General features: G+C 37.2%; 1 protein-coding gene and 1 non-coding gene across 2 annotated transcripts in view; one reads left to right on the top strand and one right to left on the bottom strand.

The window, feature by feature from the left end:
- The window catches only part of P3H2 (prolyl 3-hydroxylase 2), a 179,382-nt gene that overhangs the window by 101,929 nt on the left and 52,068 nt on the right, over window positions 1–25,385 (top strand).
- TRNAC-GCA (transfer RNA cysteine (anticodon GCA)) lies at window positions 11,505–11,576 on the bottom strand. Its single transcript has one exon. It is a non-coding gene; the product is annotated as a tRNA-Cys (tRNA).

Below are 25,385 nucleotides of genomic sequence, written 5' to 3' on the forward strand. Positions count from 1 at the left end.
GGAATGACCGTGAGCATCCTTCCATCTATGGTAAAGGAATATTCTCATGTAAGACTAAATCAATAAATCACTGAACAAATACCACTGAGTGTTTTGACCATTCCTCAGTTCTGGAAACTAAGCTTAACCTCCCCAAGCATTCTGAATATGAAACTCTGATATTGTACTTCTGGATTAGAAAGAAATACCTTGTATTTTGGCATAAAAATAGATGTCTATTCTAGGGGGAAATGTGGTTAAAAGTAATATTGGTGTCATTAATCTCCATTGCCTCAGAGGAGTCTGTGTTCACAGACACTGGGAGGGCCAGTTCCCCATGGGGGTTTCCTCCTCTGTTTGTTTAACTAACCTTTCCTTAAATGTCAGGTCAAAGAAGTGAGTGTACTGAATCTTCCCAGTTATTGAATGAATGGCAGTTCTCTTGGCTTTTTCAAGGGAGCCCTTGGTCAAACTAAGTTTAAAGTTCCTTTGTGTTCTAAGTCTCCAGTGTATATTTTGGATAGGGATGGGTTGTACAGAATCTAATGATTTCTTCCTGCATTAGTCACAGTGGCATTATGAACTCTGCATCTATTTCCATAATAATCTCACCTATTACCATATAAAGAGCTTGCAGACATCTGTATTAGAGGGAAAGAGAAACATTTACTCTGCTCTAAATTATTGAACAACTTAAAGAGAGGAATGTAACAATCGAAGTATTAACATCTGAAAATATGTCCACAACCACTTACAATTCATTTTCTCCTTATGCTTATGGGCTTCCCAAGTGGCTCAGTGGTAAAGACCCGGCCTGCCAAGCAGGAGATACAGATTCAATTCCTGGGTTGAATCTGCAGGAAGATACCCCTGCAGAAGGAAATGGCAACCCGCTCCATATTGTTGCTGGGAAAATCCCATGGACAGAGGAGCCTGGAGGGCTACAGCTCATGGGATTGCAAAGAGCTGGACACAACTTAGCAACTACACAACAACAACAAACCTTATGCTTATAGTTTAAACACAAACTATCAGTGTGAAGTTGTGGAGTTAGAATGACCTGAAAATTTAAGTCTTGTTTTTCTCATCTGTAAAATGAGATTATTACCACCCACGTTATAGAGACTTATGGACTGTAGCCCACTCCGTCCATGGAATTTTCCAAGCAAGAATACTGGAGTGGGTTGCTATTTTCTTCTCCAGGGGATCTTCCCAATCCAGGGATCAAACTCAATTCTCCTGCACTGCAGGCAGACTCTTTACCCACTGAGCCACCAGGGAATCCCGACATAGTGATGTTAAGAAGACTAAATATGATAATATATTTTAAGTGTTCAGCACAACAGTATAACGCATGGTAACTATTACTATTGTTATTACTGTTACTATTATCATTGTTACTTTGCAGAAATATGCATCTGTGTACAAGTGAGACTGAACTGGTGAGAAATGTGAATAATTAGCAAAACAGACAGCAGTGGCTAAGAAAATAAATTAAATGTCCTCTTATTAGAAATGATCACAACTGAGTAGAATAACACTTCCTTATAAAGTTTCATATAATTCTTAAGCAGTTGATTGTAAAAGCAGACTAATAAGAGGATAATAAGAGAATAACTTCATAAAAAGACTATAAAATTGACCACTGTGTCTTCACTTATCTGACAATTCATGGGATAGATAAGCCAAACACATTCATTTTCACTGACTTGTTCAAATCACTTATACTTGAATTAATATGTATGTGTATATGGGTCTATGGCATCAGAGAGTTTTCTCTGGCATTAACTTTCTGCCCACTTGGATCAATTTTCGCCATTCCAGTATTCTGAAAAGTTTGGCTTTAATCACAAAGACAAGATCAAGTCGAAGATCAACCTTTCAGAAAATAGAGACTGTGGAGAGTTATAGTGTTCATCTGTTTGCTTGTGAATCCACAAACAAAGCTTGACTCCTGTTCCAAGACTAACAGGAGCTGTAGCATCAACAGCACTCAACATCTCATACCACGTGTATAATGTATTGTGGCTTAGGGGTGTGGCTTGATAGCAAACATAACTGTGTACTGCTGGCAGTGAATGTGCTAAGGAGAAATCCAGAGGAGAATTTCTTTTTAAATTCATTTGACATTAACCAAGCTGTCTTTGGGACTTGTTTTGGTTATTGTCAGGAATTAGACATATTTACCATGCTGTTAACTGGCTCCATAGAATCAACAAAACTTTCCCATCCCATGTGCGTGCTATTTGCCCTCTGGAAATAATATCTCCTTTTGAAATGTTTTTTGAGATGATTCCCAAACTTGGTAACTGGAGAACCAACAGTAATTTTTTTTCTTTCTTTCTTTCCTGAGACAGCAGCTGAGGTGGCTTAAATTTGTACTTGTAAGTAGAATTTCACTGCAGTGCTTAAGTCATGGCTGTCTGATTTATGAAGGAAAAATAAATGGCATTGCCATATGATATACTGCTTCCGTGAACAAAATTGTTTAGGATATGGGAGACTATTGACTGACAGGACAGCTGGAAAGGACTGAGGACCAAATGCAATGGAACACAGAAGGAAAAGATGGAGCAGGTCCCGTGATAAAGTGCTGCCACCTATCTGGCTTCAGATCTAAGATAGCATACTAGTAGCCACTGGTAGAATATTCTTAAGGGAACCACATTTTTTGCTGAAAAGACTCATTGATTTTGTACACACATTTGAAGGGCTACCTTAAGACCTATTTGAAATGACTGTGGCTAGTGGATTGAAGACCAGCTGGTAGAAATTTTAAGAGAGATACTGGTCAGCATAAGAGAGGACACTGGAATAGCCAGAGCTGTCCAAAGCTGAAATAGGCTGCTTTGGAAGGTTGTGAATTTCCTGTCACTGGGGGTATTCAAGTAGAAGTCATATGATCATTGATAGAACTTTGCAGAGGATTAAGCACCAGAAGAGAGGGTAGAGCTTTGGCCAAATGACTCTTAAGATCTTTTCAATTGCAATGAGATTGAATGGAAAAAAGCAGTGGGAGTATAGTAAATTTATATTAGATTTGTAACTTAGGAACTTGTCATTCTTTCCACAAATCACATTCCAGATTAAAAAATGAGGTAAACAGAATAAAAATTAAAAATTACTATTATTCTCATTAAACACACCAGACAATTAGATTATGATTCATCACATACCAAAATCAGCAAATGAAAAGGAAATCCCACCAGTGATCTCTGTTGTGAGTTTCTTCTCCTGCAGAGATAGAGTGAATGATGATTGAGCAAGAGGACTGGGAGACGGAATAGCAAACTAAAGAGAAATGCATTTATTAGAAACCCACCAGCATGCCTGAACTCCAAGGGGAAATACTCATTCAAGAAGCAGAATGCAAATACTCCTTCTCCTCCCACCACAAACATATACACACACTCCTCTATCCAGATTTTCCTAACTATTTACTTCCAGTGGACCATTCATCTCCAGTGCTATCCTTGGGGAAGAATCTAAGGCCAGGCAAGAATATAGCAATTATGATTTTTCCAAAGTGGTTCTTCAAAGGTGCTGAACCCTAGCTAGTTCTGGGAACACCCTTAAAAGGTTCAAGTAGTGAGGGCCCCAACTTGCCTTTTGTAGGGAGCCCAGGGTGAGTGCAATGATGCTGAACTAAACCAGATCCTAAATATGCCAGTTTGGAAAAGACCAGAAATGCTGAACCCATTCTCAAGTAGATATTTTAGCTTAAGGAAGTTCGAGGTTGGTCAAAAGGGGATGAGAATGGTAGACAAAGAGAATTCATGCCAGATTCCTAGATAAATTGTATTTCTAGTAGAATACAGTCTTATTGCCATGAAAGGAAGAGCCTGGGATGAGAATGAATTGTTCTTCAGGAATGTATGGATGTGAGAGTTGGACTATAAAGAAAGCTGAGTGCTGAAGAATTGACGCTTTTGAACTGTAGTGTTGAAGAAGAGTCTGCAACTCTTCTGCAACACTTGGACTGCAAGAAGATCCAGCCAGTCAATCCTAAAAGAAATCGGTCCTGAATATTCATTGAAAGGACTGGTGCTGAAGCTGAAACTGCAATACTTTGGCCACATGATACAAGAATTGACTCATTGGAAAAGACCCTGATGCTGGGAAAGATTGAAGGTGGGAGGAGAAGGGGGTGACAGAGGATGAGATGGTTGGATGACATCACCAACACAATAGGAATGAGTTTGACCAGGCTCTGGGAGTTGGTGATGGACAGGGAAGTCTGACATGCTGCAGTCCATGGGGTCACAAAGAACTGGACACGACTGAGTGACTGAAATGAACTGAACGGAGTGTAGGGAGGTAGGGTGAGCCAAAGGGTCTTTGGGTAAAGCTTGTATATACTGAAACACTCTTAAGTTTTTCACAGTTAATTCCTAAAATGGATTAAGTTGATTTTGCTATATATGCCTTTCATTCTTGAAATTTATATCATCTTTTTACTTAAAGGTAGCAAGCTAGAAGTCATCTTAAAGATCATCTGGCCCCATTAATTTTACAGGTGAAGTTGCAGATTTAGAGGTATTGATTGGCTTACTTAAGGTTACTCAACAAGTTGGCAGCAGAACCAGAACTAGAATTCAAGTCTCCTGTGTCCTGGTCTCACACTTTGTTCTGAGTCTCCTTCCTCTTTCCTCTGCAAAGAACTTTCTGCAGTTGAAGACATTAGCTTGAGAGCATGATGCTGGCTATTGGGAACAGTGATTTAGATCAGAATTATAAAGATGATTTCCATGCTAAGACCAAGGCATTGGAAAAGTCATAAGACCCCATGAATGGCATAGAAGACAGTGAACCCCTCATTTTGACCTAAGCCACAGAGGATGTTCTGAGCTCAGGGTTGATGTCTACATTTGTTCATTCATTCAAGTACATTCACAATGAAAATCTCCCCTTCAGCCTAATTTCTCACTCTGCCCATCATCAACCTCAGCTGCAGCCAATTAAGGACTTCTCTGTCAATACATAGCATGCTTTTTCAGTTATAGTTACTTCTCTTAGAACACATGTTTCTATCCATTTTCACCTGTCAAACCCTATCCATCTGTCAAGGTTGATCCCAAGCCTCCCTTCCTTCATATAGTCTTACTTCTCTTTCCCCAGTGATGTGCTTCCTCACATAACCATACCTTTTGATCCTCTGTCTAATTTTTTATCAGAAAGAATAAAAATTATTTTATTTCCTAAAATAATGCAACTGGAAAACAAAATTATATTAAAAACTAAAACTGGAAAATGTAATTTTGGTGACAAGAAAATTCAAGAAATTCTCCAATTTCATGTAGACCTGAAATAAGTATTCATTCATTCATTCATTTATTGTTTTGGTTTAACAAACCTTTGCTAAGTGCCTACATCTCAATCCAAATCACATCTTCTCCTCAAAGACCAGCACATATTATATTCTTCATGTTCAGTTCAGTTCAGTCACTCAGTCATGTCCGACTCTTTGCAACCCCATGGCCTGCAGCACGCCAGACTTCCCTGTCCATCACCAACTCCTGGAGCTTACTCAAACTCATGTTCATCGAGTCAGTGATGCCATCCAACCATCTCATCCTCTGTCGTCCTCTTCTCCTTCCACCTTCAATCTATCCCAGCATCAGGGTCTTTTCCAATGTGTCAGTTCTTTGCATCAGGTGGCCAAAGTATTGGAGTTTCAGCTTCAGCACAAGTCCTTCCAATGAATATTCAGGACTGATTTCTTTTAGGACTGACTGGTTGGATCTCTTTGCAGTCCAAGGGACTCTCAAGAGTCTTCTCCAACACCACAGTTCAAAAGCATCAATTCTTCAGCACTCAGCTTTCTTTGTAGTCCAAACTCTCACATCCGTACATGACGACTGGAAAAACCATAGCTTTGACTAGACGGGACCTTTGTTGGCAAAGTAATGTCTCTGCTTATTATGCTGTCTAGGTTGGTCATAACTTTCCTCCATGTATCTCTCCCTAATTCTTCACCTTTCAGTAATCAGTGTTCCTCATATATCAGCTATTTATTGTCTAAATTTTGCCACCAAAATCTTTTCTCCATTGTAGACAGTAAATTCCCAAAGAAGTATTTTTACTGAGGACAAATACAAAGAAAAAATAAATATTTTTTTCCTGTTAAAAAAATTGGATCAAATCCAATTTGCTGATACTTAAACCAAACCAAATTCCTGGTCTCAGTGTAATATTTCATATGCAAAAATGAGGAAATGATTATTTAATTGACTCTTAATTTTCTCTTCTCATCAAGGATTTTGAACCCATCACCATTTGGCAGTCAGGATCATTCCATTTACCCTCCAGTTCTGGAAAAAATATTTGAAAACCCAGCAGGCTGCAAAGGCAGGGTTGTTAAAGTAATCATTTCCCTAAAGGATGTCAGAAGTCCTAAGAGAAAGTATTTACAAGGAAAATCTGTTTTCTGTTGGAATTTGTAGGTTTTATTTGTCTATTTTTCTCTTCTCTTCTCACCCTTTCCCCAACCCATAGGGCAAGAAGACAGACCTGCTTGTCTTTTCAGCGATGAATTTGTCATTGGGTAGCTGACTGAAGTCTATGCCTATTTGAGTAAATGTCTTTCAGTTAGTTTGCTAACAGATCCTTATCATTACCATTAGCTGCTTTATTTATTTATTTTTTTTAATTGTTTAAGAATGACTTGCTAGTTCCCATTAAACCAAACTCCTTTCAGAAAATAGCTGTCAGGATAGTGCTATAATTTTTAATCAGCTTCCATAATTTGAAAAATTGATGATATAATAAATGCCACATATTTTAAGTGTTCTTTCTGCATTCCAACATCATTCTCTTCTGCACATGACTATCTGATTATTGTCTGTCTACTATTTTACCTCTGATGATGCTATCATCTCTCACTCTCTTGTTATTGATATATATTGAGAGATACACTCACACCTCATATGCCTGCCATGTGTAATTGCTGACTAGCCTACAGTGACACACTAAGCAAAACTCTTCACTGTATGATGAGTGGACAAATTCATGAACAGCCTTTCGTCCAGTTACTAAAAACCCAAGATGTGCCAAGGAGGTTAATCCCTAGCAATGTAATAGCCAATCAGAGCTACAGAGAGACACAGCTTTTTGTAAGTTGAGTATACCTTCAAATTAAAAGAGAGACTATTCTATTTTTTTTACAAAGCATTAATTTTTTTAACTTGCAAAATCTCATAATCTTCTTTTGTCTACTAGTAAACAACATCTTCAGAACTCTGCCCCTCAGAGAACCAATGGAGAACGCCCAGGCACATCAATGGATGATTGCAACACTTTGAGGGAAGCACTATGAGGGGAATTCAGGAGTCTGTCCAGGCATGTGAGATTTGGTTATTCATGCAGACACAGCAGAGGAAATGATGTTTAAGCAAACCATTAAAGATGAGTAAGAAAAAATTAGGACGCAAATTGGGAGAATTTTTTGAAAGAAAGGGACATAGAAACTCAGAGAGAAGAGTGTAAATGGAACTGAGACAAATTCAACAGGGCTGTAGTTGTGAAAGAGACAATAGTGAGAAGTGAATCTCGGCAGGTAGACCAGGGCCATTTAGGCAGGAGCTTGTGAAATACTTACGGAATATGAATTTATCCTTAGACCGGGGCGGGGTGGGGGATCCTCTGAAAATTTTGACCAGGAAGAGATAAGATCAGATTTGCATTTTAGAAACATCATTCTGGCTTCAATGCAGTAAATAGATTAAGGGTAACAGGAGTTTACAAGAAGTTCCCCACACTGTGAGCCTTTGTACGTTTAAATATGATGCCCTTTATGCATACACACACAGACAGATTCTTAGAATTTCATTTGTCTTACTAAAATTCTAGAAATCAAAATGGCCTGGCATATTGATTTCCTGATAAATTCATGATAAACCTTGACTTTTGCTTACTTTCCCACTTGACTTCCATCCTATTTCTTCCTAACACACCTATACCATAACACATAACATACTTATACCATATATTTGTGTTTGAAAATTAGAAAACAAGATAAACAATAGTGATTAATTATTAAGTCCTAAGTTCCCTGACTCCAGTTGAACACAGCTACTATTAGCATTTGATGTATGAAATTTTTTTATGAACTGATAAAAAAAATCCACTGATAACATCAGTGGATTCCTACTATACATAGCTTTATATAGTCTGCTTTTTTTCTTTCACATGTATCATGAGCATCTTTGCATGGCTCATTAGTCTCAGTGTAATATTCTATGAGATAATTATGCTATGATTTAGTCTATTCCTATTGTTATAAACTTCACTTTTAATTTAATCAGATCAGAGTTAGTGTGGAGTCTCAGAAATTCTGCTTAACAAAATTGGGATGATATTTCCCAGGCAGCTTTCTCTGTCTAGTTCCCTGGGATTATGCATTTTCAGCATTTTGCAGGAACTTTACCAGCTAGTTAAAATAATACCAGGGAAGTATCTTCCCTTTGGGAGCTTTTGCATTAGGAAAACTTTGTGCTTATAATAAAGTGAAAGGGATGCTTAGAGGAAGAGTTTTGATCAAATTTATTTTCAGAATAAAACAAACTGAGAGGTTTAAGTACCATAAATTAAAACAGCTGTGCAATTCCAGAATGCCTAGAAAAGAAGATTCATTTGCCTTGAATATTTTGGTCTTATCCTGAGAAATTATAAAGGAAACAGCTATTTTAATTTTCATTTGGAACTCTATTTTTTTTCTTAACTTTGTTTCCCATTCTCTTTTAAAGTCAAAACTGGCCTACCAACATAATTCATGATATTTTTATGGAAAGAACCCTGAATTAAAAGATATAATACCCTAATTTAGTTGCTAGCATTGTGATTGATCAGCTTATCACTTGGGAAGATACAACAGTGAGATGAAGGGCCAGAGTTCTGGTGTAAGACAGCACTGGGTTTAAAATCAGATTCAGCTACTTATGGTTTTTAGTTTTCTCAATTGTAAATAAAGTTATTGATTCCTCCCTCACTGTTATTTTCACTTTTAGAATGTAATATATTACTTTGCTAAGACTGACATAACAAAACACCACAGACTGGGTAGCTTAAACCGCAGACATTCATTTTCTTACAGTTCTGTAGTTTAGAAGTTGTCTGCAGGATTGGCTTCTTTGGAGGCCTCTCTGCTTGGCTTGCAGGTAGTCGCCTTTCCCTGTGTCCTCACATGGCCTTTCTTCTGTGCGCTGGTGCCCCTGATACCTCTCTCCGTGTCCTCATCTTCTTATAAAGGTATCAGTCAGATTGGATGAGGGCCTATCCTAAAGTCCTCATTTTAACTTACTGCTGCTGCTGCTGCTGCTAAGTCACTTCAGTCATGTCCAACTCTGTGAAACCCCATGGACTGCAGCCTACCAGGCTTCTCTGTCCCTGGGATTCTCCAGGCAAGAACACTGGAGTGGGTTGCCATTTCCTTCTCCAATGCATGAAAGTGAAAAGTGAAGGTGAAGCTTCTCAGTCGTGTCTGACTTTTAGCGACCCCATGGACTGCAGCCTACCAGGCTCCTCCATCCATGGGATTTTCCAGCCAAGAGTACTGGAGTGGGGTGCCATTAACTTAGTTACCTCTTTAAAGGCCTTGTCTCCAAATACAGTCACATTCTTAGGTCCTAGGGTGAGAAGTCACCTAAATTCACATATGAATGTGATAATATGTAAATACAAATATTCACATACAGATATGATGATATATATGACATTTATTTCATGTTTCTGGCGTATTATATGCTCAATAATAGTAGCAACTAAATATTTAACCTCTCTGAGATATTTTTGTCATTGTGGAAATCGGGACGTTCACATCTGCTCCGTCTACATATGATAATGACTTGAGATTAGTTATGTTAAATTTTTCATAAAATAAGTGGTAGGGCACTGTTGTTGATCTTAAGTATACACACACACATACTTACTTTCTTCCCTTTAAGGAAGTGAACATTTGCTCTGAGCTTCCTGGCTCAGAGGTTAAAGCATCTGCCTGCAATGTGGGAGACCCGGGTTTGATCCCTGGGTTGGGAAGATCCCCTGGAGAAGGAAATGGCAACCCACTCCAGTACTCTTGCCTGGAGAATCCCATGGATGGAGAAGCCTGGTAGGCTACAGTCCATGGGGTTGCAAAGAGTCAGATACAACTGAGTGACTTCACTCATTCACTCACTCTTTTCCACTAGAACTGGGAGTAGGAAGAGTAGGATTTAGGGATCCATTTTGCTCATAGGTCTCAGCATCCTCACTTCCTGAACAGGAAAGCACAAGGTTAATCATTGCAATTCATATACCCTTTCTTATAAGACTTCATCTGATCATGTGGGGATGAAGCAAAGATCGATGAAAATGTAACAGAATCTCTCTGCCTCACTGTCTCTAAGGAAAGGCAAGGGAGGATTCCTTTAGTGCCTTGTGGGAGTGTTTTCAAATGAAAAGAATGAACACTGCTTATTTTATTTTGGAGTAGGACCACATGTTCTTCTGAGTAGAAAGAGCAGAGATGGCAACTCCTAAATGAAAGGCTGTATTCATTTAAATAATTTGGCTTAGATTCCTTTCTGATTGAAAATTGGACTTGCCATGGAGTCTTTAAAAGGCTTTATGCTTTGAAAACCTTAAATTGGCTTTAGATTAACAGAAAGTTGGTCTTTCAGTAATGGGAAATGCAGCGATTTAGCACTCTATTGGCATGCTTGACCAGTTGTAACTTTCAGAGTGTGATTATGTGACCTGATTCCATAATAATCAGGATCCAAGGCCAAATCAAGACCTATTTGGAGGGGGAGGGGTGGCCTGGCACCTGGAGCTCAGTGGATTGATCTTAGCTGCTTATCTCACCACAGACTGTCGTAGTATACCCCAGTAACCTAGGCTCACTCCTTTCCAATGAGATGGAGATGTTTCGGGAAGTGAGTTTCAAAAGATTTCAGTCACTCTATTTGCTCTCAAAGTTTCAAGTGCTCCTCTGAGTATGACAAAATATGTGACTAACTTCAAACCCATACCATGCTGGCCTCAGCCTAATTTTTAAGTATTCTCATGTATTCTAAACCGCACTGTCAACACTTGTACTCCCAACGAACTAATCCTTATACATGGAGAATACTTTTTATTGGTGTCTCCCCAGTGATGAAATGTCCTTCCTGGTGCCTCTATTGAGATTCCATTCACCTTTCAGGGTCTGTTACAAATGCCATATTTGTAATAATATCTCCATGGAGAATTATAGTATATGTTTTGATTTCTCTTATAGTGCCGCACTCAACCCTGAGTTATAGGTGTTTGTCAGATTTCCTACTCTACCTGCCAGTGTGCATGTGTGCTAAATCACTTCAGCCATGTCCACCACTTTGTGACCCTATGGACTATAGCCCGCCAGGCTTCACTGTCCATCTTCTTCCCTTCACTCAGTCGTGTCCAACTCTTAGTGATCCCATGGACAGTAGCCTACCAGGCTCCGCCGTCCATGGGATTTTCCAGGCAAGAATACTGGAGTGGGCTGCCATTTCCTTCTCCAGGGGATCTTCCCAACCCAGGGATTGAACCTGGGTCTCCTGCATTGCAGACAGACGCTTTACCATCTGAGCTACCAGGGAAGCCCAATCACTGTCCATAGGATTCTCCAAACAAAAATACTGGAGTGGGTTGCCATGCCCTCCTCCAGGAGATCTTACTGATCCATGGATGGAACCTGCTTCTCTTAAGTCTCCTGCCTTGTCAGGTGGATTCTTTACCACTAGTGCCACTTGGGAAGCCCCCTACCCCCAGATTAGCTACTAAAAAAGCAGTAATTATCTCACTTTTCCTCTACCATCTGCACCCACCCAATACCCAGCTTAGGACCTCATTAAATGTTGGTCGGGTTTAACCAAACGACAAAGTAAAGTAGCCTGAACCTCAGTATCCTTAAAAGTGTATGCGTGTTCTCAGCCATTCAGTTGTCTCTGACTCTTTGCAACCCCATGGACTGTAGCCCACAAGGCGCCTCTGTCCATGGAATTTTCCCTGAAAGAATTCTGGAGTAGGTTGCCATGACCTCCTAAGGAGATCTTCCCAAGCCAGGGATCAAACCTGAGTCTGAATCTCTTGTATCTCCTGCACTGGCAAGTTCTTTACTACTAGTGCCACCTGGGAAGCCCTTCCCTAGAAGTACAAAGCTTATATTGTCCCATGCAAATGAAGTGGGAACATTGAACTCCATATGTGGAAGTTCATAATGGCAATTTTTTCTTAGTACAAAGGGAACATGCAGCTGCTAAACTCTGCCACAAAGTAACATTTTGAGGGGAAAGAAGCCAATGTAAACCCACAGTATGTACAAAATCAAAATCAGAAACCCTGAGTTTTTTTTTAACCACTGAGTATAATTTTATAGTTTATTTGATATGATTTTTCTAGGCTGTAGTTCAATTCAAACAAGTTCTTCATTTGAACCCAATCCTACAGTTCTCTACTATACTCATTAGCAGCCACTTGGCAGCTTTAGTTTGGCTTACTCTGGGTGGCATGGAGAAAAACATTCTTTTATGTCTTTTGGAGGGATACTTTTTAGGTGAACTTTTTTATATGTCCTTGTCTAAAATGGTACATTCTTTATCTTCCTGCTGAACATGGAGGATTGACCACTTAGTCTTACATGAAATGAAGTTTACTAGAAACACCATTAACTTTGGAATCAGAAGAGCATGTTGTAAGATCTAACACTTCTATTAGGATTCCTGTGACCCTGAAAACAATTTTTCACCAGATCTTTTAGTTATCTTAATCATGTAAGTATGATAGAGGAGGAAGTCTTACACCAAATGATGTCTAAGGATCATTTCAGTCTTTGCATTTGTGATTCTGGGCTCACTTACATTTAAGGCCATTCTTTCATCAAAAGTAATGGAGTTTACCCAAAACGTGGGTTGCTATATACATACCAACGAAGTAGAGTCTCAGAAAATTGATTGGTAGTCCGTTGAGTCACTGAAACAGGAAGGTGGCTTTCTGGCTAATATATAATATATATATATATATATTCCATTCATAGAAATGAACCATCACAGTAGCATATTAAAGATTCTAAAAGTCTTCCTCTATTTAAATGTTTACCCTTTAATACAGTTTATAAGGCAATTAACTACAAAAACTTTTTGTTTTAAATGTCTCATGACCATCCAGGAAAGTACACTTTTTAGCAAGATAAAGATTAACTACAAACTCAATGACATTTTTTCCCTGTGCTTGTGGATTGCTCTGAGTTACTTGTAATAATTGATCATGGCTTCATCCCAAAAAGTCTTTTCTTACTTTCTCTAACCATAGACTCCAAGTGCGCCTCAAGTGAAGGCCTTGCCCAGTCCTCCGCGGATCAGTTCTCCAGTCTAGATTTTTCACTGCTAAAGAGCTGTCTTCTTTTGCATGCCTCCCATTATACCAAACACAACCTAGTTTGAAATGAAATGATTATTTTCTTCAACCCACAGTAAAATTTTGGAATCGCCTAAAAGCTGATTTCTACTGCTGTTTCGATCATTTTCCAAAATTGACTGCCTTTGAAATTTTAAGGATGTTCTTAATTTTTACATTTCCTTTGACTAATGCAGTTGACAGAATTGGATTCCCGCAATATTAACATGTTAAATCTTTAATTACTAACCTGATGGCATTTGAAGATGAGGGCTTTAGGAGGTAATTAGGTTTAGATGAGGTCATGAGAGTGGGGCACTCAGGATAGGATTAATGCCTTTGTAAGAACAGACACCAGAAAGCTTGCTCAGTACTTGTGGGGACAAAAGGAGAAGGTGACCATCTGCAAACCAAGAAGAGAGTTTCCACCAAAACCTGGCCTTGCTTGCATTCTGATCTCAGAGATCCAGACTCCAGAAATATGAGAACATAAATATCTTTTGTTTAAGCCACCCATTCAATGTATTTCATTACGACAGCTCAAGCCAAGACAATCAACTTGCTTCTTCTTTTTATAAGAAAAATATTACGATGTTTCCCAGGAATTTTATCTTTTCTCCAGTTTCTCTTTACTCCTAGATTATCCTACAAAAACCAGGCTAACTTTTCTACAAGAGGAAGGCTATCAAGTTGGTGATATAGCACCAATCTTATACTCTTCTTCCTGATGAGAAATGAAATGTATTTCTGACTTCTGATTTCCAGGTCTGCATGTAAGGAGCTTGGATGTTGCCATATCATCCTAGCAACAAGTTAAGGCTAAACAGACAGTAAAATCAACAATTATACTAGGATCCATAAAAGAGGTTGAGACTACAGAGCAAACCAACTGCTTCCAAGATTGGAAAGATAAAGTGATGAATACAGGTTGGCTTGGCTTATGAAGCAGAGATCCGTGAGCAGAAACCTTTCAAGGAATCAGTGCAGAGGTAGGAAAACCTGAACTGTAGTCAACAAATTGCATTTGGCTCAGTGTGGACAATTCTGAGAGTTAAAAACTTCAGGTTGGTGGAGACAGCCATAGAGGGGCACACTCAATATTGTGAGATTTACCTCTAGGAACTCAACTGGGTTCTAACTAAGTATTAAAGAAAAATCTGCTCATGTTTCCTGCAGGGGACAAGAAACCATTCTGAAGTATACTAGAGAAACTTCGTTCTTCTTAACAAGGCTCATCCTCAGGAAAAACTAACCAGTGCCTAACTTGCTTTAGTGTTATCAGAGACTAAGTGACCTAGGGGAAGGGACCTGCAACTTTAGTGACTTTACTTATTAGTTCTAATTTTTTTTTCAGGAGGACTAGAGTCTTTGGGACTTCCTATATATAGTATCATGTCATCTTCAAATAGTGACAGTTTTACTTTTTCCTTTACAACTTGGATGCCATTTATTTCTTTTTATTTTTAATTGCTGTAGCAAGGACTTCCAATATTATCTTGAATAAAAGTGATGAGAGTAGCAATCCTTGTCTTTTTACTGATCTTAGAGGAAAAGTTTTCAGCTTTTCAGGGTTGAGTATGATGTTAGCTGTGAATTTGTCATAAATAGTCTTTATTATGTTGATATATGTTTCCTCTATGAGGGGTTTGTTGAGAATTCCTGTCATAAATGGATGCTGAATTTTGTCAAATACTCTTTCTGCATCTGTTGAGGTAATCATATGACTTTTATTCTTCCTTTTGTTAATGTGGTGCATCACAATGATTGATTTATGAATGTTAAATCATTCTTATATCGCTGGAATAAATCCCACTTGATTCATAGTAAATAATTCTTGTGCGTGCATGGGTGCATGCTCAGTTGTGCCCAGTTCTTTCCACCCCCATGGATTGTAGCTGACAAAGCTTCTCTTTCCATGGAATTTTCCAGAATACTGGAGCAGGTTGCCATTTCCTACTCCAAAAGATCTTCATGATCCAGGGATTGAACCTGAGTCTCTTGCATTGGCAGGCACATTCTTTACACTGTGCCACCTGGGAAGCCCCATATAATTCTTTTAAAATACACTGCTAAATTTTGTTTACTAATATTTTGTTGTGGATTTTTGCATCTATATCCCCCAGGGATAGTGGACGATAATTTTCTTCTTTTGTAATATCTTTGTCTGGTTTTGGTTTTAGGGTAATGCTGTCCTCATAAAATAAATTTGGAAATATTTCTTCCTCTTCATTTTTTTTTTTTTTTGAGAAGGATAAATATTAATTCCTCTTTAATTGTTTGGTAGAATTCACTTGTGAAGTCATCTGGACCTGGACTTTTATTTTGGGCGAGCTTTTAAAACTACTGTTTCTATTGCATTACTAGGAAATCAGTCTATTCAGATTTTTTTATTTATTCACAATTCAGTTTTGGATAGTTGTGTGACTCTACATACAGTGGAAGTTTCTTCTAAGTTATACAGTGTGTGGTGAAATGACTATCTGTAGTATTCTCTTATGATCCTTTGAATTTCTATGGCAATCAATGTAATTTCTCCTCTTTTATTTCTAACTTTATTTCTTTAAACTTTTTCTCTTTTTTTCTTTTCTTCTTGATGAGTCTCACTAAGGATTTGTCAATTATGCTTTATCTTTTCAAAGAAACAAATCTTAGTTTCTCTGATCTTTTTTGTTTTTTAGTCTATTTATTTCTGCTCTGATCTTTATAATATCATTTCTACTAAATTTGGGCTTTGCTTATTCTTCTTTTTTCTAATTCCTTTAAGTATATATTTAGATTGTTTATTTGAGATTTTTCTTCTTGAGTGAGGCCTGTATCACTGCAAACTTTCCTCACTGTACTGCTTTTGCTGCATCCTGTGGATTTTGGACAGTTGTGCTTCCATTGTCATTTGTCTCAAGGTATTTTTTTTTATTTCCTTTTTGATTTATCCATCAACTTATTTTGTGTTTAGTAGCATGCTGTTAAGTTTCCATGTGTTTATTTTTTTCAATTTTTTCTTGTCATTAATTTCTGATTTTATATATTTTCTATCAAAATATGAAGGACAATTTTACAAAACCAGAGCAAACTCTCCTAAAATTTGTATGGAATCACAGAAGACCCCAAAAAGCCAAGGAAATCTTGAAAAATGTATAAAACATAACACAGCCAAAGCTGGATGTATCACGTGCTCAAATTTGAAACTATGCTACAAAGCTATGGTAATCAAAACAGTATGGTACTGGCACAAAAACAGATATGTAGATCAATAGGACAGAGTAAAGAGCCCAGAAATAGACCCATATAAATATATCCACTGATCTTTGACAAAGGAGTGAAGGCAATACCATGCAGCAAAGGTAGTCTTTTAAAAAAATTATGTCCTTCCCAAAAATTAACTCAAAATTGATTATAGATCTAAATGTATAATGCACAAATATAAAACTTCTAGAAGATAATACAAATGACTTTGGATATGGAAGTAGCTTTTTGGATACAATACCAAAGGCACCATCCATGAAAGAAATAAGTGATAAGCTGGACTTCATTCAAATTTAAAACTTCTATTCTGCAAAAGACAGTGGGAAGATAATTAGAACACAAGCAACAGACTAGGAAAAATATTGGCAAACGGCACATTTGACATAAAAAATTCTTACCCAAAATATGCAAAGAACCCTTAAAGCTCAAAAATAAGAAAACCAACATCCCAATTTAAAAATGAATAAAGACCTTAATAGAACCTTACCAATAAAGATATACAAATAATAAATAAGCATATGAAAAAATTTTCTACAGCATATTTCATCAGGGAATTGCAAATCCAAGGAAAAAGAAAATGCTAATATGCTTTTATTAGACCAATAACCAGAACACTCACATCAAATGCTGGCAAGAAGGTGGAGCTTTCATTCATTGCTGATGGGAATACAAAATGGTGAGGTCACTCCAGAACATGGCTTGGTGGTTTCTTACAAACCTAAACTGCTCTTACTACACCATCCAGCAATCTCATTCCTTGGTATTTCTCCAAAGAAGTTGAAAATTTGTTTTTGCACAATAATCTGCACCCAGATGTTTGTAGCAGCTTTATTGGTAATTTGCAAAACTTAGAAGAAGCTGTGACATACTTTAGTAGGCTTAATAACTAAAGGAACTGTGGTACATCCAGATACTAATGCTAAAAATGCTAAAAAGAAATGAGCTATGAAGTCTTGAAAAGACAGAGAAACCTCAAATGCATATTACTAAATGAAAGAAGCCAATCTGAAAAGATACACTACTATGATTATAATTATATAACATTCTGGGAAAGGCAAAACTTTGGTGACAATAAAAAGATCAATGGTTGCCAGGGGTTAGGGTGGGGAGGGATGAATAGCTGGAAAACAGATTTTTAGGAAATAAAAATGCTCTCTATAATACCCTAATGTTATATACTTGTCTCTATTCATTTCTCTAAATCCATAGAATATACACGACCAAGAGTGATTGCTGCGGTCTTCAGGTGATTATGGTGTGTTGATATAGGTTCCTCAATTATAACAAATATACCACTATAGTTAGGGATGCTGATAATAGGAGAGGCTATGTTTGTTTGGTGGCATAGGGGATATTGGAAATCTCTGTTTTTGTTTTTTTTTTTTCTTCTATATCTTGCTCTGAACTTAAAAAAGCTCCAAAAACCAAAATCTTAAGAAAAAGTTTTTTGTAGTTACCTCAAATATTGTAATTGTTATTTTCCAAATTCTTTTTGAAATGAAGCAGGGAAGATTTTCATGACCACACTCACATACATGCACACATAGATACATCTGAGTCTCTTTTTCCAAGAATAAAAAATCAAAGCACTTTAGTGTTCAAAGAGCACCAAATTCCATCCTTGTTCAACCTTGTTTTCCATTACTCTGCAATCTAGACCTTTTGCATGAGCCAGTTCAGTCAAATTACTATTCTATAAGAATATTTGAGTCATCCCTATTTCTTTCAGCTCATCCTATTCTGCATCTGAAATATATACATGTTTCCTATTCTTCAAGACCAAGTCTCAATCCCACTTTCTCAATGATGTCTTTCCTGTACATTATAGGTTATTGTGGTTTCAAATTTCTTTCAATTCTATAGTACTGTGTTGAGTGTAACTTACTCTCCCCTCTAATCACATAGAGTCTTAATTCTTGAGATTAATAATCTGTGTGTCTCTTTGTCCTGTTGAGCTGTATTTAACAAATGATTGAGGACAATATTATAAACAATTTATATCCTCAGAGAACACCTATCATAGTTCTTTCTATAGAAGAGGTGATCAGCAAACACTTTTTACATGGGCCAGATATGCATGAACCCACCTCTACTTTGAAATTACGGGATTAAAATCCAAAGTATGTGTTTGTGAATGTTTTAAGAAAAGATACAGATTCTAACTATAGTTTTGCTCCTGATTTTCTTTGCAAATGTTTTATCCACACATTAAATGAAGCAATGGTACTATATGATTTAAAGGGCCTTTCTAGCCCTGGTTATCTATGGTTAATAGAAGTTAGTTCTCAGAAGACCAATGCAGCTGCCACCAAAGTAACAGAAAATGAATGCTACCTGATATGTTTAATAAGTAAGCAAATTCTCTACGAGCTTTAGCCTCCTCAGAAATTCAAATTGACTGGAACTTCTTTCCAGTATAGTCTATTGCCTGAGGTATGGAGGAAATGTCTGGGTTTATAGTTAACCTGTGCGTATGCAGGAATACTTAATTTACAGTAGAGCCTAAGGTTATTGCTGTGGCTGAATGTTTCACAAAGTGCAGGAATGATGCCAGAGGGGCTTATGAAACATTGAAAGAACTCTTATCATCAAAACCACCTCTTTAGTAAGACCCTGTGGGCTGTCAGGTTAAGAGTCCCCATTAGTCTGCCTTATGGGTTAAAACCCTGAAAGGACCTTAGAGTCTTTTAGAAGTCCCCTCCAAGAGTGGTCTTTGGAGTGACTCTCCGTTTGATTTGCAGCCATGGTGCTTTCTTCCATATGAGCTGAAACGAAGGCTTTGAAATACTTTTTGAAGTAAGTCTCTCCACCCTTAAAAGAGTAAGAAAAAGTTTGTATTTCATAGAGGAACATGGCATATTTATACCAAAAAGGTGCACGTGTGAAAGTGTTTGCTTTGCTTGTTTGCTTTTCTTACATTTCTCACAGTGGACTGGTTTGGGTAGGAAGTTAAATTTTGTTTCATAAACGCAAAATGGAAGGGAGACCAAAATGAAAAGATGTTAGAAACTGTCACAACATGGGACTTCCCTCGCGGCCCAATGATTAAGAGTTCACTTTCCAATGCAGAGGGTGCTGGTTCAGTCCCTGGCGGGGCAGCTAATAACCCACATGCCTCCCAGCCAAAAAACTGAAGCATAAAATAGAGGCGATATTGTAACAAATTCAACAAAAGACTAAAAATGATCCACCTCAATAAAGAAAGAGAAATTGCAATGACTGAATTTTTCTGTATACTCACTAAACTCTAAAGCCCCTCCCCAAGTCATCAGTTTTGGCAAGCTATCTCTTAGTGCTATCCTAGTACTGTTACAATTTTTATTGAGGCAAAGTCCAGTATGTTACTTCCTTTCCCTGGCACATACTCTTCCATCTGTGGTCCACTTAGGATACCTGAGTGCTTACAAGAGAAACAGAACATAAACGCAAACTCTGAGTCTCAGTCCTTGGTTGTCCCATTCCTTCTCACCTATGACAAGCATTTTATACCCGTCACTTTTTTATTTCACGAATCCATGCAACTAACATACATAAAAGTTTGGAAAAGCTTTTCTATTCTCAAGAAATAAAAAATCAGTGTCAAATCTATTTTAAGCTTTCACTGCTGATTTTTAAAGGATACCTTTGAAGCAGAAAGCCTGAATTTAGTTTATTTGCATTTGCAATCATTTGTCAGTCATTTGACAGATAAATTAAAAAGATTGCACCTTTGTACAGTTTGGAGTGAAAAAAAATGTGATCTGGCTGCTGATGACTACAGAGACATAACTCTGGTTGTAAGCAATTAGGCTGTTGGCTCGAGCAAAGTGATGGCTAGCTAGAACTTTCTTAATGGGTCACTAGGGATAGGCAGCATTCATCTCCATTTATCATAATGAAAACCAGGCAGAAGTTAAGCATGCGTGAACAGTTAGAACAACAAACTTTGTTTTTATACCATCGAGTTCATTAAGGGCCACTCAGTCTGTGCCAGCACTATTTCCCCGTGAAGCTATAGCTCATTGTTTTATTATAATGTGTTCTTGTAAATAATAGTCAACCACTTTTGTACTGGACCTAAGGTGAGGTAGGGGTGCATCTTCCACATTTTTCAAGAATTTCACAAGAGGAATTGATTATACACTTGATAAATGATCATTTTTATTATTTTAATTTTTATCAGTAGTATTGTAAATTGTGTTGCAAACTATACAATAGTATACAAGGTTAAATTCTTATTAACAATCTCACAAACAAAATGGTGCTCACATTATATGGGAGTCACAAAGGAGAGTACAGTTCTGAGCTCACAAAGAGAAATATTAGATTTTTATTTATTTATTTATTTTTCAAAATCAGACATGAGTAAGATTCTTTACATGGCAGTAATGACTACTACAATAGACATGTGACATTGGCAAAACTGGAGTTGAACATGAGTGACAGCCACCTTCCAAAGACATTTTCAAAGAGGATTAAAGCTGTGTCTCCAAAAACAGTAGCAGGAAGCAAATGTCAGAGAGGTCTTGGCCCAAACTTACTTTTCGGTAACCATTAGTCATTCTCTGACACCTCAAGGGAGACTTCTGGACAATACCACAGAGGTTGAGACGCTTTCTCAGTAGTGCAGTCTTACCCTGTCCTAATGTTTGAAACCAAAAATAACAGTGGCATACCAGTAAACCACACATCAATTTCATCTGATACGTGGTAAGTAGGGCTTGTCCACATTGCATCCCTGAGATAGTCCTCTCTCCTCACCCAGCAGCCAGCCAAGTCTTGGCTGCTGTCTTGTTAGGAACTTAGACAATACACAGACAGCTTGAGAGATTTGGTCCAAATTAAGCACACACATGTTTTTTGGCTAGTGCTTTGAGTTCCCTGTGTGTGTGTGTGTGTGTGTGTGTGTGTGTGTGTGTGTTTTCCTCAAAAAGTCAAGGACTTTTTGTTTTAAATAGTCTCTAATATGAAATAACATGTTTAAAAGTTTTGCTTCTTTACTTTAGTGTTTTCCTTACCCTAAAAGATGGTTTTTATTTAGATAAGAAATCTTCTAGCATGCTTAACTGATAGATTTGTTGTTCCACAGAGCTCGTTTGATGGTGGCGAGTTACTATCTGTGTTTAACATTAAATTGTAAACATAAGATTAAAACTGCACCAGAGTGTTTAGAAAAAACAGAAGTCTATTAATCAGGCTCAGGACAATAAATAAGGGTATAAGCTATTTGGCAAAAGAAAGTGCTTTAAAAAACGTATGTTTCCTTTCCAACTTACTCCTCAAGAGAAAACGTTACTCTTTAAATGTGTCATTTCTCATCTAATCCTTACCAAACAGCATTTTGAAAGCTACAAATATTTACTCATAACCATGACTACACTTTAGACTAACATTCCATAAATGCAAAGATAAGTTCCCTTTCTATATTAACATGAACACCTAATTTGTGAATTAATATATGTTCTTTAAAGCTAAAAAATTCTATATGTTCTACCTTGACAAGTAGGAAAGAATTTAATTACTAGAAATTTCCTTTGCTGTGGGGCATTATCTTTTGAGTAAATTATACCTTTTCTGTGTCCAAAAGAACTTGAAGTTACCTTGCTAAATCAATTATTTCTATAATGAGATTTTTGAAATGGGGAAAAAAAAACAAAAACAAACTTAAAGAAAATAATGAAAATATACTAGCTTCAGTTTGATATACTAGAACACAGCATAATACAGTTAATGCAAATGAGAATAAAATTTAGTTCTGAGCTTCCTAGTAATCAAGCCAACAAGGACAACACAGACTATCACGTAGTCCTCAATGTCTGCTAAAATTAATTTTATGAATTAGGAAAATCAAACAATTATCTAGCATAGCTGAATTATGAAAATAGCTCAATATATGGGGCTTTTTACAAGTTAAATTAGCAACATAAAGGACAGTAACCTCACCGGAAGTTGTGGAATAAGAATGTAAAGTTATTCTTCATATAGCTGTTTTGGACTCTGAAAATCTGACTCCATTATATGGAAATGTTGGGGAATTTCCTAAGTTTGAATTTTCATTGAAAAGCCAGGTCTTTACATTTGGAACACTGTAATTTGTAGGATTTAGTTTAATTCAGTGGTTTGAACAAACTGCTTTCAATTTTTTTTCAAAATTTGGTGGGTCTTTAATGGTCTTCTTTTAATATGTTCTTCAATTATGTAAAATTTACTTATTTACTGATGTGGTTTTTAAAGGAAAATTAACTTTGGGCTAGCAAAAATTTGAGGTAAATTTGGAGACATTAACAAGAGCTGAAACAGCTATGAAAAGATTGGGTGTCACTATTATTAAAAAAAAATCTTCCTGCTTCATAAAAGAAAGATAGAAGTTTTTAGCCCATAAATTTTTAGTGTTTTGCATGATATGCTGTAATCTGGTGACTTCCCTTCCTTCCAGCTAGTGTGATTATACTGCTAATCAAAGCTTAAAAATTCCACTATGGCTTAGAAATGGGATGTCTTCACTGTCTATTTACATATTTGGTAGTAGGTAAGAAACTTCACATGGGGTTAAAAATTCTCTTAAGTTACTATTGTGGAATTTTAAGCAAAGAGCCAAGATAAAAAGATATTTTAATAGCATTGCATCAAACTGTAATGCATGGTATCGGATGAATTCCCAGTTAGGGTGATAAAAATAGAGAAAGAATTCCCTTCTTTATTGAAAATGTTGCTTGAATACAAGAATTGAAATTACTTATTTCAGGCTTGATGTTTTACCCTGACTGTATAAAAAGGCTTCAGAAGATCCAACATTATCTTAAATACTCTGTTTCAAAAGTATACAGTGTTCTCAACATGTTTTAATGCGTTTTAGAATCAATCCCTTTCCTTTCTTGCTCATGTCTTACAAGCTGTTCTAAACTCATATTCAAAATGCTTGAGCTTCATATTTATGCTAATTCAGAAGCAAAGGAATTTGTGCATCTTCCCTAAAATAAGTTTGAAATTTTTAGAATTGTTTAATTTTGGGCTATGCATCTGCTTTCTGAATTGAGAAACATTGCTATGTCAAGAATGGGCAAAAATGGAAAGGAGGAGAAAGGAATGGAAGAGGGATAGGTGGAAAAGGAGGAGGGAGGTAGCAAACCTGTGCTGTCCTATTTTTATTTTGTTATGTAAAAGCATTACCTCTGCTCTGCATTACTGAAATGTTCTCCTGCCTGCTACCCAAGATCTTTCTCCATGTAGCAGTCTGAATTATCATTTGAAAATATGAATTAGGTATTACTTAAAATTCCTTAATGGTTTCCTCTTGCACTTAGTTTTGTTGTTGTTCAGTCACTCACTTGTGTCCAACTCCTTGTGACACCATGGACTGCAGCGCGCCAGGCTCCACATCCTTCACTGTCTCTAGCAATTTGCTCAAACTCATGTCCTTTGAGTTGATGATACCATTTTCAAACTCTTTACCATAGCCTACCAGATATCTGTTCTCTGACTTCTCAAGTCACTCTCCCTAGTCTCCACTCTGCTTTGGAAACATGTCAAGAATTTTTCCATTTCAGGGCTCTTGCCCTTGACTTTCTTTTGCCTAAATCACTCTTCTACCTCTTCTGCTCATGACTGGCTTTTCAGCATTTAAGTATCAGCTCAAAAATCCCATTGTAGAGTCCTTCCTTGACTAATTCATCTAATGGAGTCCTATCCCAACCCAATCAGCTTGTACTGGACTATCTGTTCATTCATTTCCTCATAGCACTTAATGCAATCTACACTTACTTTCGTTAATGATTTATTTATTTAAGGCTTGTCCCCTTGGATGAGACCATAAGCACCTGGAAATGGGGGTTTTGTCTATTTTGGCTGTGTAGTTAGTCTCATTGACTTTCACAGTGGCTGGCATAGATTTAGTGCAAATATTTGCTGAATAAGTGAATGAGTGAAATAAAGAACTTGGTATGGCTGGAGTTCTGGGTCTATCTGTGTTTTCTTGAATAAGAGGAAAGGAAATTATAAAATTTCTAGGAATTTTTCTAGAAATTTCCTGGGAAAAGTTGCATAGTGGTGAATAGGAATAGCAAGATAGAGCAGGGCCCAAATCCTGCAGTGTCTTTATAGCCATGGAACATAGTTTCTGAAATTACTTTGGTGGTCACTGGATAGCTATTGAAGGTTTTTAAGTAGTCAATGTATATTTTTGAAATACTACTTTATTATTTGTTGTGAAAAACCATTTTTGAGTCAGTAGAGTCTGATTCCAACACAATGGACATGAGTTTGAGCAAACTCTCAGAGATAGTGAAGAACAGGGAATCCTGGTGTGCTGCAGTCCACGAGGTCACAAGAATCAGACACAACTTAGTGACTGAACAACAGCAAGAGTCTGATTCACTCAGCAGTGGAAAGAGTAACTTCCGAACATCAGCAGGGTGTTGATTTAATTAGTTTTTTTCCATGCAGCATGGCTGGCAGGAGAAAATGTTTGCCTTAGCTCTGCATAGCCTGAGATGAAATGGCTCAGTGCTTCTCAAAGGCATTTCTTAACAGTATTTCTCATATCACGGTAGAGCAGCAAACTCCCTTAAACTTGTCATGCCATCTTGTTGAATCATCCTCCTTTCTCCAGCTATTCGTTATTTTACAGTTTATATTTCTAATGCATGGAGTTACCCTCACATTAGAGTTACTCTCTCCTGTGGGTATATTTCAATTTGTTCTTAAAGGAAATCCAATTTGAAGCCTTTAAAGGCAGTTAGCTTCTTATTTATTTCAGTGGAATAGTTGGTAGGATCTTCCTTAGCTGAAACCTA

This window comes from Bos taurus, chromosome 1, assembly GCF_002263795.3.
Source record: "Bos taurus isolate L1 Dominette 01449 registration number 42190680 breed Hereford chromosome 1, ARS-UCD2.0, whole genome shotgun sequence".
Taxonomy (NCBI): Eukaryota; Metazoa; Chordata; class Mammalia; order Artiodactyla; family Bovidae; genus Bos; species Bos taurus.